Source organism: Chinchilla lanigera, unplaced genomic scaffold (assembly GCF_000276665.1).
Source record: "Chinchilla lanigera isolate Chin_1 unplaced genomic scaffold, ChiLan1.0 scaffold00030, whole genome shotgun sequence".
Taxonomy (NCBI): domain Eukaryota; kingdom Metazoa; phylum Chordata; class Mammalia; order Rodentia; family Chinchillidae; genus Chinchilla; species Chinchilla lanigera.
The window spans coordinates 3,330,679-3,347,768 of NW_004955431.1; the positions used below are offsets into that span (position 1 = coordinate 3,330,679).

At 36.9% G+C, this 17,090-nt stretch overlaps 1 protein-coding gene across 2 annotated transcripts in view; it reads left to right on the plus strand.

Annotated features, from left to right (window-relative positions):
* Window positions 1–17,090, plus strand: part of Trim13 (tripartite motif containing 13) — a 71,394-nt gene that overhangs the window by 6,348 nt on the left and 47,956 nt on the right. The window contains exon 2 of one of the 2 annotated variants that reach the window (XM_005387600.2): window positions 6,475–6,574. The exons of the other annotated variant lie outside the window; for it this stretch is intronic. The gene's annotated coding sequence lies outside the window, so the exon portion shown is untranslated. The remainder of the gene's footprint in view (window positions 1–6,474; window positions 6,575–17,090) is intronic. 2 annotated transcript variants of the gene reach the window in all.

The following is a 17,090-nucleotide window of genomic DNA, read 5'->3' on the forward strand; positions in this document are numbered from 1 at the left end:
CTAAAACAAATGTTTCATCCTTAGGTTGTTTTTCTCAGATATTTGGTCACAGTGACAAAATACTAACCACAGTACCACACCTTATTTCATCTAAAACCTAAAAAGTAAGACATAAACTGAATGCTTACAGAATGATACATTAAATGCCCCATGATAGGTTGCTATATAAAGGAATCTGAGGTACAGATTTTTAAGTAAAAGGTTATTGAGATATAATTCACATACTGTAGAATTCAACCTTTTTTTTTTCTTCTTTTGTATTTTTTTGAGACAGGGTCTCACTATGCAGTTCAGGCTGGCCTTCAGCTCACTTTGTAGCCCAGGCTGGTCTCAGACTGGCAACTATCCTCCTGCCTCAGCCTCCCAAGTGCTGGGATTATAGGTGTGTGCTACCATGCCTGGTGAATTCAGCCTTTTAAGTGTACAATTCAGTGGTTTTCAGTACACTCACAAAATTGTGCAACAGTTGGCATCACCCCAAAAGAAACTCTGCTCGTTAGCAGCTACTTATTCCTTCCTAGTCCAGCCACTGGCAACCACTAGTTTACTTTTGACTCTCTAGCTTTACCTGTTCTGGACATTTCATATAATATGTGGTCTTCTAAACCACCTAATGGGCTAGGGCTGTTGCTTAGCAGTAAAGCACTTCCAGGTGTACACACGGCCCTGGAATGAGCTGTAGCACCAAACACAAACAATAAAGCTATATAAATACCTAGCTTCTTTCACTTAGCATGATGTCGTTAGGGTTCTTTACTGTTATTATAGCATGTATCAGTACTTTCTATCTCTCTCTCTCTCTCTACCACTGAGCTATACCCTGCTAGTCTAGTACTTCATTTCTTTTTATGGTCAAATAATGTTCCATTGTATAGAAATACCATATTTTGCTTATCTATGTATCAGTTGATAGACATTTAAATTATTTGTACTCTTTGGAAATTATGAATGATGCTGCTGTGAACATTCATTCTGTAAGTTTTTGAACACTGTATGTTTTAAATTCTCTTGGGTATGTATCTAGTAATGAATAATTGGACCCTGACAACTTTGTTTGAATGTTTGATTAACTACCAATTTTTCTAAATAGTTGTACTACTTTATAATACCACCAGCAACATATGAGAATTCCAGTTTCTCTACATACTTGCCAATATTTGTTATCATCCGACTTTTTAGTTTTACGCATCCTGGTGGACATGAAGTAGTATCTCACTGTTGTTTTGATTTGCATTTCCCTATTGACCAATAATGCCAAGCAGCTTTTCATGTGCTTTTTGGCTATTTGTATATTTTTGGAGTAATATAAGTTAGTATCATTTAGCCATTTGAAATTGAGTTGCTTATCTTTTTGTTCTGGAGTTACAGTGTTTAATATAGATAGAAATCCCTTATCCGATATGTAATTTGCAAAATTTTTCTCTCATTCTGTGAGTTGTCTTTTCATTTTCTTTATGATATCCGTTGAAGCACAAGAATTAATTTTTAAAAATGGAACAATATTTATTTGTTTTTCTCTTTCCTGTGCTTTTGGTGTTTGTGATGGTTAGTTTTATTTGCTACAAAGAATAATCATGCTTGGTTTAATTCTTGTAAGTAGGTTACATTGATTAAGTTTGACTATGTTACCTTGATTAGCTTAGGTGCCATCTAGAGGACTGGTATGATACTTCTGGGTGTGTCTAAGTGGATCATGGAGGTGTGACCTTGGGTACAATATCTGGTCCCTTGCCTCTTCCTCTCTGGCACTGTTCCCACCCCTGCTCTGCTTCCTGGCTGATGCAATGAACTAAGCAGCTTTGCTCCACTATACCCTTCTGCCATGATGTTTCTGCTGTGGAGCTAGCTAACCATGGACTGAATCTTCTTAAAACTTGAGCCAAGTTAAATCTCTTCCTTTAAGTTGTGGATGTCAAGTTTTGTGTCTAGCAATGGGAAGGCTACCTAATACACAGGATTACTTGGAAATCAAATACCAAGATTTTGAAAATACCTGTGTGATATAAGTTGTAAAGCCTCCTGAGAGTTTTTAAATGGATTTGTAAAAGTGAGTGGCAAAACCACATTCCCTCACAAAACCATCAGGTGATTCTCCAGCTTGCCAATCTTTATCTTCTTCACACAGTCACTACTCATCAGTTTCCTAGTTTCTTCATCCTGTTTTTGGTCTTTACCTCATTAAGAACACTTCTTTAACCCACCAGTTTTCATCTTCATTAGACATAACTAATATTAAGGTCTCGCTCTTCTGAAATGCTATTCAAAGATATCTAAATAGATAATTTCAAAGAAAGCAATAGAGTCTCATTATAAAATAGGGTAGAATGCATTCAGTTTATAGTGTTTACAAAACAGTATCTTAGAAATCACATCCTTTGATAACTGTCAGAGAATAGGAAATAGGATGTGGACTGGGAACAGAAACTAGTACAAAAGGCTGAAGGTGTATGGTGGGCTTTTCAGGATGGTATTATGTAGGTGTGAAAATAATCTCTTGGCATGATAGCACACACCTATAATTTCAGCCACTCAAGACCTGAGGTAGGATGCTCAGAGTTTTAAGGCCAGTGTGGACAACTTTGTGAAACTCTGCCTTAAAATGAAAAATAAATAAATAAATAAATAATTAGGGGTAAAAATGCTGCTCAGTGCTCTCTGAGTTCAATCCCCAATACTATACTTCAAAAAAGTTTTTTAAAAACTTAAAGAATTTTTAAATATTCATATGACATTAAATATTATATAGAGATATATGATGTTTCATGACAGTAACATGAAATATTTAAAAAATAACCTTGCTAATGAAATGCAATAAAATCCTTAACTAATCTTAACTAATTTTATATTTGCTTTGAGTCTATTAATATGTGTCTCCAGTCTCCTTTATTGTATGTATCAGTTGGTTTTGTTGCTTTTTCAGTAATTGCATTACTGCAAAGTTGGCTAACATGGTCCATGTTTCTTTTAAATGTATAAGTCACAGTTTGGTATTAAGTTCCTAAAAATCCTTAAATTTAATTATGAAGTCTTTGAAAATAATATCTAAATGAGAGCAATGGATTTCTTAATCAGTATCATTAAGTATGTTCTTATCTATCACAAGGATGGAAATTCAAAGATCTTGAAGAAAAAGATTTTCCTAAAGTAATGTAAGTTTTCTAAGTAATTATGTAATATTTTTCATGTTAGTAAGATTACTGTATTCTCATTTTCTAGCAGTTTAAAAAAAGAGGTCATTTCACTTTTCTGGTGAGTTTTTTTGGTTGTTGTTGTCTTTTTGCGACAGGGTTTCACTATACAGATCAGGCTGGCCTTGAAATCACTTTGTAGCTCAGGCTGGCCTTGAAGTCGTGGTGATCCTCCTGCCTCAGCCTCCTGGATTACAGATGTGTGTACACACAGGGCACAAATCTGGTGATTTTTTGTTTTGTTTTTGTTTTGCAGTACTAGGAACCAAACCCAGGATCCTTACACTGAGGTGCATCCCCAGCCCTTTTTTATTTATTTTGAGACAGGGTTTCCCTAAGTTGCTAAGTTGACCAGGATAGGCTTGAACTTGTCATCCTTCTGCCTCTGCCTCCTAGAGTGCTTGAAATATAGGCATGTGCCAACAAACCCAGCATAACTTTTTAAATATGTTGAAAAGATATGTTATATAACTTAATATTTTGACTTAAATGTTTAATTTTTATTGAATCAAAAAATTTTATAGTAATATCAAATAGTGAACAAAGTCTTTTAAAATAATTTTTGGCAAACTTGGAAAAGGCATTTAAATGTCAAAGTCTTTTTCATTATCATTCCAGTTTGTGAAATAATCTATCATCTGTTATTCATTGATTTCTTTTTTAATTTTAAAACTGAGGTTAAAAATACCATTATTCCAACCTGTTGGAAAGAATAATGACCCCCAAGATCTCCATGCCTTAAAGCCAGAATCTATGAATATGTTACCTTACATGACAAAAGGACTTTACAGATATGATTAAATTGAGATAGAGACCAACACTGTATCATGCAACCATGATCCAATGACTCTCAAAATCTCCCCCATAAGCACATGAGGCTTTGAGGGGGACATCTAGATATAAGCTATAATATCAAGGTAGTTAACCAATGCATACAAATAATAATCCAGGTATGCTGGTGCATGCTTTGTAATCTCAGTGCTGTGGGAGGCTGAGACAAGAGGATTGCAAGTTGGCCCAGCCTTGGCAATTTAGCAATTTTGCAAGACTTTGTTTCAAAATAAAAAAGGATTGAGATATAGCGCAGTGCAAAGGCCCTGGGTTCAATCACCAGTAGTATTACAAGTATAAAAATAAATCTAGACAATCTATAAAAATAAATCAGTCTAAATATGGCAGTTTTTCAGTATTTTCAGTGTTTGAGGGCATACAGTTGAGATCCGGTGCATTCAGGGTGATATGGCCGTAGACTGAGGGCATATAGAGTAGTAATTAGATTATTCACAGTAAGGCCATGACTTTACATGTTACTTTTTCTGTCTTAAAAATTATAAAACCTTCATTGAAAGGCTTCTAATGAATGATAATTCAATTGTAATGAGTGTCACTAGCTCCCAGATTTTGGTCTCTAATAAAATTTTCTCCTAAAAGGAATCTGGTATCCTTGGAGAAATGGCTTATTCTAGGTATGAGGACAGGAACTTTGTGTGATGAACCTGTAATGTCTTGTGCTAAAAAAGCAAGAAAGCTATCAAGTAGTAATGGGACATTTCAAAAGAACATAGCTTCCCACCTACAATTTGAGAACAAGGTAAACATCAAAAAAACTAAGGACAATAATTGATGGAAACTTCAAATTTATAAAAATCTTACAATTACTGTTCATAATGATATTACAAAAGAAATTCACTGGTCACTGATATAAACTATATTTCAGACAGGGTTGACTCAGGGTATATGGTGTTTTGCATAAATATTTTTTCCAGCGCTACTGTCTATAGAATAATTTGATTAGAAAATATGTTATAAAATTCATGGGCCCCTGTGAAATATAAGGTATGATTAAAAACATACAGTGAATGTTTAAATTTTTAAAAATTTATTATAGCACAAGTCATATTGCCATTAATCCCTCTTAAAATATTTCCCCTTGCTTTGAACGTATATATCCCATCATTCTTGCCACTTTCAGAAGCAGTTCTAGAAGTCCTCTTTTGTGAACATCTTTACATACTATGATCAAAAATACAGTGAATGCTGCTGGGTGCCATCCAATGGAAAATCAGGCTTTAAAAACATTAGCATGCATCCTGATGCACCTTATTCACCAGATATGGCACTGTGAAACTTCTGGTTCTTTCTCAAAATCAAATGACTTTGGAAGGTGGGTATTTTGAATTGATTCAGAACATTGGGGCAGCCACTTTCAGTACAACAAAAGATCCTGATGAAAGGATTTCCAGAACTGCTTCAGAAAGTGGCAAGAACAATGGGATAAGTGTGTTCAGAGTGATGGGGAATATTTTGGGGAGGGTGCTGATGGCAATGGGTTATTACTATAATTTTTAAAAATTTAAACATTTTAAATTGTTAAACATTTTAAACATCAAACTATTTTTTGATCATACCACATGGGTTTGATGTTCTGGGTTTTGGCAGAGGGGAGTTGTTGCTTGAGGAAATGGCTTATCTCATCTGACCTAGAGTGTTGATGGGGAATCAGCATACTTGGTATAGGGGGTCTGAAGAGAACCAGCTTGTTGAAGCACCAGAGAGATGGTAGTGACACAGAAGCCATGCTAATTCAGTGTGTTCGGGGAAAAGCTCCTAAAACATGCTTCCTGTCTTGTGAGAGAAAGAGAAGAATGAAACATCTCTCCAATGCTCCAGCTTTTGGCCCACAGAGACACCTTATAAACAAGCTGTCCAAAGTCAAAGACAAAGGGAGAATCTTGAAACAGTAAGTGAAGTGTGACTTGTCAGTTCAAGCAAGCTTCCAAAGATTATCAGGCTGCAAAGAGGACTGAACCAGTCCTTACCCTGCTAGACTCTAGTAGGTATTGTGATTAAAAGTCAAATTGATTCTTTAATAATCATAAAGAATTATTATATAAAAATAGTATTAATAAGGTAATACATTACAGCTATTTTAATAATTGTACGAAGAAACACATTCTGTGTTTATCCATTAAGGTGAAATGAAAACTTATATTCACCTGAAAACATGTATGTGAATATATATTCGTACATGCACCCAAACAAGCAATCAGATTATGAATGGACAAGCTGTGGTAATCCCTATAATGGAATACTAGTCAGCAATGGAAAGTAACAGGTAATTCATCTAGAATTGGTGAACATTAAATGCATTTTTGCTAAGAAAATCGTTATTTGGGATGGGAATTCATTATTATCCTGTTTTGTGTATGGCTGTATGAAATTTTCCATAGTAAAAGTCTTAAAAGGGTATTTCAGTACAACATTTTAATGACATCACAATGTCTAGGTGCTGCACAGATGTGATTAAAATTCCATGCTCTATAGCCAGAAGCTGTAACTTCTGAAATGTTGCACATCAGACTGCTACTTCATGAAGATCAAATCTGGTAATGTAAATAATTTTATCTTATTATCTTAAAAGGTAATTATTTTTATTTTTATTTTATTTTTTTTGGTACCGGGAATCAAACTCAGGACCTTGCACTTGCCAAGCAGGCACTTGTGCTGCTGAGCTATATCCCTGGCCCAAAAGGTAATTGGCGCAGTCCTTCGCAACACACACACACACACACACACACACACACACACACACACCCCTAAGTACTAGAAGAAAGAAACCAGATGTCACCAGCTAGATCCATGTAGTCTTAGTAGTTAGCTAGAAGAAATCTGAATGTGCACTTTTCCCTCTATGTTGGTCAGTGAGGATGTCTGTGAAAGAAGAAAGTTTTCCTAAAACTGCATGTTTACATTTGTCTTTTCTTTAACTTGAAACTGAAGTTTAAGAGCAGCAAATAATTTCTCCTGGATCTAATTAACTGAGTTATTAAGATGATGTTAGGGGCTGGGGATTTAGCTCAGCGGCAAAAAGCGCCTGCCTGGCAAGCGCAAGGTCGTGAGTTCGGTTCCCGGTACCGTAGAAAACACCCCCCCCCAAAAAAAAAAAAAAAAAAAAAAGATGATGCTCACGGTGTTCTATTTACCCACAACATAACACCACCAGTAAGTTTTCCCCGCTATTTTAAGCAGTAGTTGAAACACACTGTACTTTAACACTTGTGTTATCTTCTTCCCTTTAAAATCAAAATACTCCTAAAAATTTATGAGGGGACCTGGGCATGTTGGTGCATACCTGATATTCCAGCACTCTAGAAGGCTGAGGTAGGAGGCTCTCAAGTTTGAGGCCAGCCTAGGTTATTAGCTAGACCATGTCTCAAGATAAAAATAATAAGGGGTGGGGATGTAGCTCAGTGGTAGTGTCTTAATTACTTTACTCTCCTTGCTGGGACAAAATACCTGACACCCAAAATTAAGGAAGGGAAGGTTTATTTAGCTCACAGTTTGTGGAGGTTTCAGTCCATACTTGGCTGGCTCCAAGGCAGAGTGTCACATGGTAGAGGGCAACAGTTGATGGCAACACAAAAACAGCATAAGCAACAAGAGCAAAAGGGAGGAGTGGCAGCGAGCAGCTTCGGTGGGTATAGCACTAATACCCGTGAATCAATTATAAACTCTAAAAGCCTGACCCATGACTGCATGAAGCTTTGGGGGGTCACATCAGACAGAAACCATAACATAGAGTATACCTGGGTTCAATCTCCAATACGAAGAAAAAATTCATGAAGGGGCTGGGCATGGTAGAACACTTAACAAGCATGCACAAGGCTCTGTGTTCAATCCCAGCAATACAACACACACACACACACACACACACACACACACACATACAATTATAGGGAAGTTTTTGAAGTGATAGGAATGTTCTACATCTTGATAGGGATGTGGGATACGCAGGTGTAGGCATGTATCACAATTTAGAAATTTACATTTAAGATTTGTAGCTGGGCGTAGTGGTACATACTTCCCAGGGTGCTTGGAGGCTGAGTTAGGAAGACTGCAAGTTCAAGTCCAGCCTGGGCAATTTAGTGACTTGGCAAGACTGTGTCTCAAAATAAGAAAGAGCTGGGGATGTAACTTAGTGTGAAGGCCCTGGGTTCAAACACCAGTACTGAAAAAACAAACAAACAAAAAAAAAAAACCCAAAAAAACCAGCTTTGTACATTTGTATAAATTTTACTTACGATGGAGAAATTATCAACAGGTATTTAGTTCTAGTTAATGACATATATGCTGAATTTAGAGGAACCTCTACTGATTTCTATATTTTGAAATGCACCAAAAATAACATGGATTGATGAATATGTAGGGAAATTAATAGATACATGATAAATGAAGAATAGCTAAATTTGAATGGTGCAGTCTATGGTAGGTGTACAATGTTCTTTATAAAATTCTTTCAATTTGCTATATATTTGTAAATTGTCATAATAAATGTTTGAGAAAATAATCTAGAAATGTGATGGGCCCTAGATCAACAGAAAATGTAGGTAAGAATACTGCTATTAGACCTATATTCTGCTTACCATGTGTTAAACCCTTTTTTTGTACCGGGAATTGAACTCAGGACCTTGTGAGTTCAGGTGCTTGTGCAGCTGAGCTGTATCCCTGGCCCACTAAAGCCTTTTATACTTAATCTAGTTTCCTGAATTCAATTTCTTGGAGTTTTATTTACTTAAGTCTAGATACCTCATCCTTTTTTCTACTTTGAATTTCTGGTTTATCATTTTCAAATGTTTATCTTTGTCTTTTTAATTTTTTTTTCTGTTCCTGTGGAGCTTCTATTCATCACTTATTCTATTTTCTTTCTTTCTTTCTTGCTTGCTTGCTTGCTTGCTTGCTTTTTTGTTTGGTGTTGGTTTTGGTTTTTTGAGTTAAGTCTCTCTATGTATCCCAGGCTGGCCTCATACTAGCTTTGTACCCCAGGATGGCCTTCATGACATCCTTGCCTCAGCCTCTTGAATAAGGGCTTACAGGTGTACACCACCACCTCCTTCCCCAAGGCTTACTGTATTCTTAATATCTCTGATGTAGATGTAATGAGAGAACAAGGTAGTTCAGTGGATGTCTAAGTTGGGGATGCCTAAGCTCTCCCAGTCTAATGCCATTGCAGCTTCATTCTTTGAACTCTGTGCTGACTCCTAGTTCACCAGGCCACCTTCTGATTCCCATGTAGGTCTGCAGAGAGAATGCAATATTTTTTTTTTGAGGATTTCTGGTCTCTGTGACACTGATTCCTCAGGCAAACCAATACAGTAGCTTGTGATTAAGAGCTGACTACGTTAACTATAGAGGATCAGCACCTTAAAAAGAACCATGTTCATATCCATTTCTCTTTAAAAGTGAATTTGATGACAACTCTTTAAAACACTGGGTTAACATGACTGAACTTTCCTGGGCCAAGTCTTCACATCTCTGTTCTATTTTATTGATTTGAATACCTATGAAGAGATGAAATGTATTTCTCTGACAGGGATTCCAAAAAGTTCATTGCATAGGACCTACTCCAGATTCACTTTATATTTTCTGCATTTTTCTTTTGTTGCTATTTTTTTTTTTTTTTTTTTTTGGATTTTTCTCCGGTATCAGGAACCGAACTCACGACCTTGCACTTGCCAAGCAGGCGCTTTTGCCGCTGAGCTAAATCCCCAGCCCCTCTTTTGTTGCTATTAAGAAAAGCAGTGGGGTAAAAATAAATAAATAAATAAATAAATAAATGAATGAATGTGTGTGTATTCACACATACATCATTCTGTCCAAAATGTAAATACATGTTTGTATGTGTAAATATGTGTGTATATGCACACAAAAAGCTATTGAAAAATATATTTTACAACTGAAATTCTTGAAACCACCAGCTAACTCCAGAAATTCTATTCTGAGGCATGGTGGTGCTCGCCTATATTCCCCGCACAAGAGACTAAAGTAGGAGGACGGACATGAGTTTGAGGCCAGTCTGGGCTACATAGCGAGAGCCTGTCTCAAAACAACAAAACAAATGAGCAAACATAACCCATAGAAATTCCTTTCTGAAAAACAGTGACTAACATTTAATTCATAATTTCTGGATGAACACAAAAGACATAAAGAAATTTTATTTCTTTGATAAATTAGTAAGACCAAAATTGTGAGAAACCATGAGTTTTGTGTATTCGGGACCATCTGAAATGTATTCATCTAGTATTCTACGCTAGTATGGACCAGCAATGGAATGCTAATTAAATACCCGATGTGAAAGGCATTGAGCAATCCTAAATTCATGTGAAACAAAGTAGAGGATTAACCAGCCAACTAACAAACTAACAAAGACACAACATAGAAGGCACAAAGAGGACTGAACTAGTCCTTACCTTGCTAGAATCTACTACTAGGTTTTGTGGCCAACTGATACTTTAATAATTCATGTACTAATAAAGGAGTACTAATAAAGTAGTACATTAGATACTTCAGTAATTCATAAAAACTTTTATATGAAGCAGTATTAATAAAATAATACATTAGAAGTTTTTATAATTGTAAGGAGGGCATTCTCTGTTTACCATAAGTATTATTACTCATTACATAAATATATTCATTATTATATAAACATACATTTATATCTATTGCACAGATATATTTATTCATATTACATTATTACACATTCAATTACTACATTTATACTATTTGCTTATATAATAGATAAGGCATTATATGTTAACCATGCTTCAGGATTCACTTTTATATTAAGGCTGTATCAAAAATACTATCTAAATCTCTCCACAGGTGTATGAAATTCTAACACTTGTAGAAATTCAACGTGGCTTAATTGATCACCAGCTATATACATAAATTTATTGATCCTGTTTTTTTCCTAACCCCTACCTTCATGAATTAGGACAGGTTAGAGACATAAAAATGAGATATAACCGTGAACTGGAGGTGTAGCTCAGTGGCAGATCACTTGCACTCACCTGACTGAGGCCCTAGCACTGAAAACCTTGGATTAGCTTTTACTACTACATCCCAGCTGACCCTGTTCTTCAGAGGCATCTCTATATTTGTTTCACACAAAAACATTCACTAAGTTTACTTCACAAAAGCTTAATATGCTTTGTTTAAAATTGTTACTGGTAAATTATTAACATTTTGGTCATGCATGAAACAAATTTTATTTCTGTTATTACCAGTTAAGTAAAATAGGGAGGTGAGTATGATTTTATGGTATTTTTAGTGGAGAGTTCTGATTTTATTGGCAACACATCGAACATTTACTGAGATATAATAGGTAAGGCTTTCCAGGGGCACAAAACCTGTACAAGGGTTTCCGGTTAAGCCGTTAGCTGTAAACACTTGGTTTCAGCCCCACACATCCAGGCTGGTCTCGGGGGCTTGTTGTGTTAGGTGCTGTCAGTCTCCTCCTCACCTTCTTCTGGCCTCTCCTGTTGCTGGTAGTGCCTATATGATATGTGAAAGTCTTCACTTTTTAACATTTTGCACTTTTGTACTGCCTACATTTTCAGAGATACATATAATTGTGAATTGTGAATTGTATATTTCAGATGTTCACAGGGGTGCGCACCCCCGCTCCATGACTATCCATATTTGTTTCCTAAGTCTCTCTGTGCTCCCAACCTTTTCTTTCTTTTTCTTTTGTCCTCTCTCCACTCTCGTGAGGTTTTTCATTCTTCCCTCTCCTTCCTTCCCTTTCTTCCTTCCTTCTCTTTTGTATAGATTTTGTGAACTGCACACTTCATAAGATACATTTTAGAGGATGTCTAGCAAAAGCCCTCATTGGTAATTACATCCATGTTCTGATGTTAAGATGGATATTCCTGTAAGGCATGATTCTAAGAAACTTTCCCAGAGTGATAACTGCTCTACTTCCTTTATTGTCCCCTCACCTCTTGAAAAGAACTTGGAAAAACAAGTTCTTCTTCCAAGTACTTTTTCCTCCTGTTTGGTACAATGGATATGTTACAGGCAGACTTCTCTCTAAAGTGAAGCAAAAATGCTAGAGGAGACAAAGATAAAGTCATATGGAGTTGTGGGAGTTCAGAACCTGAAAAAAATTAAGAGGATCAGAAAAGAATTTTTGTAGATTAGAAATTGAAGGGGCCTTCAGGTCTAGTTGGAAACACATGACCAGATAAAATACTGTTTAAAAAATCCAACAAGATCTAAAAATGTGCTAGCATCTCGTTACAAAAAATTCCAGAGTATCCAGGCATGGTGGTGAACACCTGTAATCTCAGTAGTTGGGAGGCTGAGGAACTGGGGGATCACTGCGAGTTCAAGGCCAGCCTGAACTATACAGTCTAACCTCTCAAAAAAAAAAAAAAAAAAGATCTTGGAAATATATATATATTCTGGTACTGGAGATTGGACCCAGGGCCTTCTCCCTGAGCTGAGCTGCATCCCTAGTCCTTTTTACTTTTTATTTTGCTAAATTACTCAGGCTGGCCTCAAACTTGGTATCTTCTTGCCTTCCTGCCCAGAGGCCTGAACTCCTGGCTGTTGGTTTTATATTTTAAATGTACTTGCTAATTGAAAGTCAACATGAGTTGATATTTTGTCTGCGTTCTTAACTTTTTTCCTTTCCCTTTGAGACTTCTGACCTTTTTCTGCAGCCCCTGCAGCTTCTGCACTACACTGCTGGCAGCTGGGACTCCTCTCAGGTGGTCTGAGTCGCCAAGATAGCACCATTAGCTAGCTGGTTGCTCCTGTTTCCGCACAGAGAGAAAAACTACAGTGAATCACACCATTCCTTTCCTGACAAAAGGACATTGTAGTGTGCTGTTTGATTTGGGCTCTTGCTTGCAACTTGCGATTGCAAACTACAATATTGGAGTCACAAGGTGCAGCACCAGTATTCACCTCTTAAATGGCATTGTAAGGTTCTGACTTGGGTGTGCCCCCTTAGACTGTGTGATTCTTTAAAGCTGGGATGCTTTTAATTTTTTTGTACCCAAGTCTTAGCCACATTGTGCCTAGCCCATGAAAACGCTGAGCAAACGTGCAATGGGAGGACAGGAAGTCACGGGCTGTTCGGAATTTGAAGAGCAAAGGTGTGCCGTCTTGAGGCGTGAGTACACCTTTTGGCCGGCAGAGGGCGCACGTATGCCAGTCGTTGCTGGTGTGCGTACCTTCGCGCCTCACGCTGTACTTAAGCGTTTTTTCACCTTGTCCCAGAGGCCGCACGACTAAAACTGTACAGAAATTTACATTTAAACCTGCACAGCCGCCTTAGGATAGCATCAGTTGAGCAGAACAGATCCACACTACATTTAGTCCAAAGACACAAGAACACTACAGACAAACATTTGCCTGGTCAGTCTTTGGGAAATTTTTAATAATTTTTAAATTGGAAGGCAAGACATTCACTTGATGAGCTAATTCATGTAATTCAACTTCCACTTTTGTTGGAAGAGGGAACTAAGTCGGAGAGGATGTATCAGCATAAAAATTATGCTGCTTTCAAAACTGGACTTCAGGCATGTGCTAAAAACTTGGGAGAGTTGGAATAAAGCTCTTTCTCTCCTCCGCCGCCACCCCCGAGATAAAAACCATAGGGTGCTGTAGCACTGGGTGGAAATACACATACACACAAAAGATAAAAGAAAAGAAAAATTTAAAAAATACATGGGGCTAGGCATACAGCTCAGTGGGAGATCCCTTTCTTACTCACAGCTTTATCACCAGTATAACAAAACCAAGCCAAAACAAGGAGCAAAGAAAAATGTATGTATAAATATATATGTACTATGTTAAATAAAAAAATACACACCTAATATTATGGCTTGTATCTAGATGTCCCCCCCAAAGTCTCATGCAGTCATAAGAGACAGAAAGGTTTGTCTGGCTGCTTTTTCACTAAGTTGTCGCTTTGCTACCTGCTGCCTATCATGGACTGTTTCTCCTCTACCATGCCTGTGTGCTGTGCCATCAAGGCTTGGAGCCAGCCGATTATGGACCAAAACCTCCACAAACTGTGAGCCAAAACAAGCCTTTCCTCTCTTAACTTGTGGGTGTTGTTTATTTTGTCTCCGCGGTCTCCGCATAAAGAAAAGTAACTAAGACACTTAAGTATGTATTTTTTCAGGTCCTTTTTAGAGGCAGCACAGCCTAGTGGTTTAGTATATGGCCATGACCCATCCAGACTATCTGGGTTTGAATTCTAGTTCACCATTTTATTAGGTGTGTAACCTTGAGGAAATTACTTGAAATCCTTTTGCCTTTATTTTCTCATCTGTAAATGAGAGTAATAGTATCATATTTTTTTTTGCTATTATTTGAAGGATTAAATGAGAATCTTTGTAAAGCTCTTAGGATAACACTTGGTACATAAAAAGATACTTTATTAATGGTCTGCAAATATAAAAAACATAAACCTTTAGGAGGACATTATTTTAATAATGAATACAGACAGCATTCCAAAGGTAGTTTTTAAAGGTTGAAAGTCGACCCCACCTCCATACTGGGGATGGAACCCAGAGCCTCCCACACGCCAGGCAAGCACTCTACCAGTGAGATACACCCTCAGTCCTTTTTATTCTTTGAGACAGGTCTCACTAAGGTGCCCAGGCTGGCCTCAAACTTGCAATCTTACCTCAGCCTCCTGAAGCTGCACCAGGAATACAAACCAGTTGTACAAGCATGCACCATTGTGCTGAATGGAAGTAGACTTTTTTTTTAAAAGCACATTTGTATTATATAATCTTTACATTCTTTGTGTGGAGTTGGTACGTGTACATAACACATTTTAATTCATACTTTCATCCCCTTTCCCACCCTTCCCTTCCCCTCTGCCATCTTTGATCCCCTTCCCATTTGAGAAAGATTTCTCTCCTTAATTCCTATTATCTTCAGTTTTGCTCTTCACATATCATTGCGTTTCTTACATAAGAACATTTCTTCATGGTATTTAAGCCTGTATTTCTGATTTATTTCACTTAACATTATGGTCTCAAGGTGCAACCATTTTCCTACAAATGATTCAAGTTTATCTTTTTATGGGTAGTACTCCATTGTGTAAAAATACCACATTTTCTTTATCCATTCATCTGTTGATGATTATATAGTCTGCTTTCAAGATTTAGCTATTATGTATTGTGCTGCTATTACCTATCACTGTAATATGATGTCTTTAACTTTCGGTAAGATACCTAGAAGGGAATAGCTGAGATATATGGAATTTCTAGTTTTAGTACTTTGAGGACTCTCCATACTCATTTCTACAGTGGTTGTACTTGCTACATTCCCACCAACAGCGTACAAGGATTTCTTTTCCTCCACAGCCTCATCAGCATCCATTATTTGATTTCTTGGTGATAACCCTTCTTTCTGGGGTAACATGTAATCTGTGTTGCTTTAACTTGAATTCCTATAATGGCCAGTGATGTTATACATTTCTTCATGTATTTATTGGCCATTTGTACTACTTCTGTGAAGTATCTATTTCATGAGACCAATTTTTTATTGATTCTATTATTTTAGGGGTCTAATTTTTTTTTAAGTTCTTCATGTTCTTCAGATATTAGCCTTCTGTCTGAGGAATAGTTGGCAAAAAATTCTTCCCCTGTCAAGTTTTCTTTTCACTCTGTTGGTTATTGTTTTTTGAGTTGTTCTTTTTTTTACCGGGCAGAAACGCTTTAATTTATTATGATTCCATTTGTTCATTCTTAGTACTATTTCCTATGCAGTTGGGGTTCTGTCCCAGAAGTCCTTCCCTGTGACTTCAAGAGCTTTACTTATTCTATTTTCCAGAAGATTGTTTCTTGTGCATGTGGATAGCCAGTTTTCCCAACACCATTTATTAAAAAGGTATCTTTCCAATCTTTTTACCCCCTTTGTCAAAGATCAACTAGTTGACTGTGCTTGGAGTTGTGTCTACATCCTTTATTTTGTTCAATTGATCTGATATCATGTCTGTTGTGTGCCAGTACCATGCTGTTTTAATCACAGTAGCTTTGTAGTATATCTTCAAATCTGGCATTGTGATCCCTTCTGCTTTGCCTTTGTTACCCAGGATTGCTTTTGCTATTCTAGATCTCTTCTAGTTTCATGTGAATTTTTGGATTGTTTTCTCTAGATCTGTGAGAGATGCTGTTGGTATTTTGATTGGGGTTGTGTTAATCTATATGTCAATTTTGGAAGTATAACCACTTTGATTGTATTGACTTTGCCTATCCAGGAACAGGGGATATCTTTCTATTTTCTGATATCCCCCTTGATTTCTTTTTTGAGAGTGACATAATTTTCAGTGTAGAAGTCCTTCACTTCTTTGGTGAGGTTAATTCCTAAGAATTTAATTTTTCTGATTCTGTTGTAATGGTATTGTTTTCCTAATTTCTTTCCCAGTGAGTTATTAGTATATAGGAATGCTATGGATTTTATGTGTTTATTTTGTATCATTGTAATTTTGTAATATAACTTTAAGTCCAGGATTGTGATGCCTCCTGCTATGCTCTTGTTACTCAGGATTGCTTTTGCTATTCTGAGTCTATTTTGGTGCAATATGAATTTTAGGATTGTTTTCTCCTGTTCTGTGAAGAATATTTTTGGTATTTTGATTGGAATTGCGTTAAATCTGTACATCAGTTTTATTTATTTATTTTTGTATGTTTGTTTGTTTGTTTTTTCCAGTACCGGGAATCGAACTCACGATCTCACGCTTGCCAGGCAGGTGCTGTGCCGCTGAGCTAAATCCCCAGCCCCTGTACATCAGTTTTAGAAGTCTGGCCATTTTGAATATGCTCGTACTGCCTACCCAGGAAAGGGATATCTTTCCATTTTCTAATGTTCTCTTAGGATTCACTTTTTCAGAGTACAGTAGTTTTCACAGAAGAGATCTTTCACTGCCTTAGGCTAACTCCTAGATAATTTTTCTTAATATGGTAGTGTGTGTGTGTGTGTGTGTGTGTGTGTGTGTGGTACTGGGGATCAAACTCAGGGCTTTGGGGATGCTAGGCAAGCACTTTACCACTGAGCTATATTCCCAACCCCTAAATAATACTTCTTTTTTTTTTT